The 5,378-nt window shown below is 41.0% G+C and overlaps 1 pseudogene; it reads left to right on the forward strand.

The window, feature by feature from the left end:
- Positions 1–365: 365 nt before the first annotated feature.
- On the forward strand, positions 366–2,798 carry LOC119570283 (annotated as a pseudogene).
- Positions 2,799–5,378: the final 2,580 nt, after the last annotated feature.

Consider the following 5,378-nt stretch of genomic DNA (forward strand, 5'->3'; position numbering starts at 1 on the left):
AGATATAGATAGGGAGATAGATAGATAGATAGGTAGGAAAGAGAGAGGGGAGAGAGAGAGGAAGAGAAAGAGATCCTTAGCAACATCTACAATTGCATATCTTCTATGCTAACACCGATTCCGCAGTCTTTATTCACCAAAAATTTCCTGCAATTGTAACTGATACCAACTCATAATCCTAGCCCCCCCCCCCTTGCTCTCTCCATCCCTTCCTTATCAAAGGAAATGAATGAGAAAAATAGCGCCATCCGTGGAGATTTGGCACCGTCGCATCGTCTCGGGAAGTGTGGCAGGTGACGCTTGGGAAGAGAACAGCTGATCGACATGCGACCTGCCACCTGATGCCGCCTGTGATCTCCTAGTGTATGGGCCCCTCGGTTTTCGGGAGGGTAAAGAGGTACATCATGTTTTTTTTTTATGTGTGAGTCGGTGCTAAGAGACGATTCGAAATTGGTAAATTGATATAGACTGATAGATAGGTAGTTGGATAAATGGATAGATAGATAGATGGATGGATGGATGGATGGATATCTGATTGACAGATAATAGGATAGATAGGTGGGGAGATAGATAGACAGATAAGAAATTAGACAGAAAAACAGATAATCTCAACTGCAATCGCCATTTTTATATCATAGTAAAAAAAAAATCATCACACTTAGCAGGTCTCACTTAGTCTTCACTACATCTACAGAACCAACAAGAACTTCAACACTCTGAAGTTTTCAATTTGACACAGTGCTTTGGTCCAAAGTTTTACACAATAAGGTAATAAGTTTTGCTCCACTCACTCTCTGCCATATTCTCACCTGGTGTCACCTTGTCTGTGTTACTCTCTTTACCAAATTTCAGTCGTAGGCTAAGGTAAAACCTTAGTAAATTAAGTTTTAGCTTTTCCGCAGTGTCTTAGTTCAAATTTCTACTGAATAAAAAAGCAGGTTTTAGCCACCAACTCTGATACATTGACGCCTACATTGACGTCACCCTCTCTATGTTATTCCTGGTATCAATTGACTCCCGTGGTCCAAGTCCTAGCCTCCTCGGTCACAGGGGATGGATGCATAAGGAACTAACACAGACAGACAGGTAGACAGCGATCTTTATTTACAATATGAATATATATGTACCACACACACACACACACACACACACACATACACACACACACCACACACACACACACACACACACACACACATATATATATATATATATATATCTATATATATATATATATATATATATATATATATATGTGGAGAGAGAGAGAGAGAGTGGTCTGTATATATATATATATATATATATATATATATATATATATATATATATAGATATATATATATATATAATATATATGTATATATATATATTATATATATATATATATTGTGTGTGTGTGGTGTGTGTGTGTGTGTGTGTGTGTGTGTGTGTGTTGTGTGTGTGTGTGTGTATGTGTGTGTGTGTGTGTGCGTGTGTGTGTGTGTGTGTGTGTATGTGTGTGTGTGTTGTGGTGTGTGTGTACTGATTGGCTCGTGATGTTAAAATGTTGTATATCCTAATTAAATCATAGCATCTCCCTGTTGGGGGTATTAATGAATTTCATTCATAGAATGTGATCTACGAAGATGATGGGTAGTAACCTCTTGTTTTCAGCAGCGTTCCATGTCAGATAGCGCTGCAACGCCGTGAGAGGGATGGCAGCTGATGCTCTTGGGAAAACGGGCTGGGACACTGACACCTGTTGCCTCCCGAAAGGTGCCTAAGCCTACTGACTTGCAAACCCGTATTTAAGCGGCCAAGAATGGAAGCGACTCTCACACTGCCAAACTGAGTCCACTTTCGCCTTTCCCTCAAGTTCTCCTCAGCAACATGCGTGGGGATCTTCCTTGCTCTGAGTGTGGCGTCCTTCGCCTCCGCTACGGTCTTCCAGGACTGCGGTGAGTCCTCAGTCCTGCTTGGGAGAGGAACCAGGAATAATTTTATTTATTTTTTTTTTTTTTTTAAGACAAAAGCAATTCAGTTCATTTTTGTTAAGTGCCACTGACGGAAAACGGTTGCGTTCCAGGCTCGGTCGGCTCCGACGTGGTCCTCAGCGTGGAGAACTGCGAACTGCCTCCGTGTCTTCTGGAACGCGGCTCCACCTACAGCGTCAACATCCAGTTCACGTCCAGTAAGAACAGATTTCCACTCGCTTTTTTAAGGTTTATTTAGGTATATCTTCTACGAATAATGATTTTCTAAAATGTGTCTATAAAAATAGACGCTTAGTTATCTTACGACACACAAACTCATCAGCCATCGTCGAGAAATGTTTTCGTTGGTGAATTAAAAGTGTTGACTGCGACCAGGCCAGACCTCGGACGCGCTGACCATCGACGCCTCAGCCAACCTGGCGGCGTGAACGTCCCTTGGCCTGGAATAGACACCGACGGATGCAAGCAGCTGGAAGGAGGCTCCAACCCGTGCCCTTACAGCGCCGCCAGTCGCGTCGACTGGACCATGCCCGTGGCCGTCCTCAACGAGTACCCAGCGGTCAGTGCCACGATGGCGGGTACAGGGAGAGGGAGGGAGGGAGAGGGAGGGTGAGGAGAGTGGGGAAGTGGGAAGCAGAGAGCAGAAGGGGAAATCAAAACGTTTTAGGAAGTGAGTATATAGCCATCTTGATTGTCCCAATAGACTTCTGCGTCCTGACTGACGAGGTCCTGTGTCCTCAGCTGTCGACCGTCGTGACGTTCAAGCTGAAGAACGCCGCCGGGGACCCTGAGGCGTGCACGGTGGTTCCTGTGACCCTCGTGTAGCGTAGCTGCCTCAGCCGCCGCCGGTGCCTTCTGCAGGACAAGTCGACTCGGGGGCGAGCGCCTCCAGAGCACAAGAACACAGTGTGTAGCTTATATTTGTTAATAAAAAGTGATGATTGGATGTCTTTTTCTTTATATCAATGTCTGTTGACAAATGAGGGAAAGAAAATGAAACAAAGCAACACTGATCAGAGAAAATGTGGGGCGGTGTATGGAAAATAGATAAATGAAAGCAGAAAATAGAAACATAATGCCATACAGAAATAAATAACCAAACTCCATGCATTTGGCACTAACATTCCGTCGTCTGATCTCATGCACAGGAAGCGATTAGTGCAGAGTAGCTTTTCTCGCACCTTGATCGCCTCGGATCTTTCCACGGATAGAATAACTCACGTATAGAACTAGAATGAATTCGTTGTCTGCTTCTTACATTATTACCTCCATTATCGTCAGAAAAGTCAGGTCCCAAATGCGCTTCTTTGAGTTTAATGAAAATTCTGGATTGCATCTTCGTCTGATATCGTCCACTTCTCTCAGTTCTGAATATCCTAGTTTGCTTGTGGACGCATTTTCCTATATCTGGAAAAGAAGCACGAAGAAATTTATGTATTCTTGTACACACACACACATGAGTGAGTGTATGTATATGCAATTGTTTGGATGGAAATGTTCAGCTATTTGACTGAACATTCATCATTTAGAGCTACTGTTTCGCCTTTTTTCTCGTTTTCCTCCTTACGGGCCAAAAAATCAACGATGTGTGTCACGCTTTACTCAAGAAATTATTTATATTCTGAATATTTAGTTATGGAATTTATATATTCATCACTTTTACTCGAGAAATTTGTGATTTCACAGGCAATCCATTATTACGGAATATATTTATCACTCTTTAGCTCGAGATATTGTGTTTATTTCATGAGCAATTACTTTTGTTTCATGTAATTATTATATTATTATTTTTTCCATATTATTAGTGTGATTGTGTACTTGCAAGATAAAAATTACAAGAAAACTCTTATTTATCAATTGTTTTAAGGTCTGTAATATTATTGTTTTTCTAGTTTTAATTCTCGTTTATTCAGAAGGGAACCTGCGAGCACTGAGAGATATAAGGGAGACATAAATGCACAGAAAAACCTCCACTTATTATTGTTTATTATTCACTTAGCACACAATACATTGTTCAGTGAATGATGCCCTACACATTCCCCCCACTTACTCACCCTCCTCATTACAGGTTAATCCTACACTAGATTAACAGCACAAACACAGTCATTTCACCAAACGTCTTTAAACACCGAGTCATTCCCTGTCCGCACTCAGGTTTTTCGCACTGCACGTTCAATACTTTAGTCTTGTCTATTCACACTTCCACGCAGTTTTAAACTTATCAGATGAGAATAACAATTCTACTAATGTTTATAATCTTCTAATTAGTTTTTTTTTCAAAGGGAAACAGCGGTTAAAACAAGGTCGAGGAAAGCCACGTCGTTTACAGCCGGGTGGTGAAACGATCTCCTTACCTTCCGGTATGTTAGGCCTAAGCACACTGCTATAGCCAAATAGTAGCGGGAATATTGCATATCGAAAAGCATTACCACGTATTGCAGTGTAACTGTTTCAAAGCGGCAGAGATAGTTCCTCCTAGTTAGTTGGAGACTGCGAGTTGAGAAGGAGCCTGGGGGATTCCACTCAACTTTTCTTTTCTCCTGACAAACCTCTACACCAAATGACTGAATACAGAAATGATATTTCGTACCACATCGCCGGGTCGCGTGGTTATCAAGGGGCGCGTTGTTCAGTGGGCAACCAGGCTGACAATGTTAAACATGCCATCTTGGAAGAACAAAGAAAATATGTCCAATAAGAAACACATTAAAAATCGGAACGTGGAGCGTAAGGGATAATGTAAGAGAGGGGTAAATTGCATACGTCTGTACGAAATGGTTTAGATGCAACATTCAAATACTAGGAATCAGTAAGACAAATTTGGAAAAGTAATGGAAGTTTCAAAACTTAAGAAAACAAGAGTTCTTTTTTTCTGGAAAAGAAAAGGAAATTATAGTCAGGGAGTTGCTATGTTCTCACGAAAAAACCGAAAATTTGCCAAATTGGGTACAGCCCAATAAATGATCGCGTTATAAGTCAGAATACAAGCAAAACCTCATAAATTACTATTATTGCTATGCACTAACCCAAACCCTTTGGGCAAGTGATGAAGAAATGGAATCTTTTTATAACACTCTCAAAGAAACTTTGACACAATTCCTAACAGAGATGTAAAAGTAATTATGGGAGACCTCAGCGCCAAGTAGCAAAAAATGATCTAAAAATGGACATCTGTGGAAAATTCGGCCTTGGAGATATAATGAAAGAGGTTGAAGATTTATTGAATTCTGTACAATAATCTAGTTATTTGAGAGAGGAACCACGTTTAAACACATTGTTCCAACACCATCCAAGACACTTGTACACGGGGTTTTTTCACCAGACAAAAGAACACGCAACCAAAATTTGACTACATTGTGTTGAACCAGAAATGGAAAAGTTGTATAAAGATGCCAAGACAAGACC

Source organism: Penaeus monodon, unplaced genomic scaffold (genome assembly GCF_015228065.2).
Source record: "Penaeus monodon isolate SGIC_2016 unplaced genomic scaffold, NSTDA_Pmon_1 PmonScaffold_2392, whole genome shotgun sequence".
NCBI lineage: Eukaryota > Metazoa > Arthropoda > Malacostraca > Decapoda > Penaeidae > Penaeus > Penaeus monodon.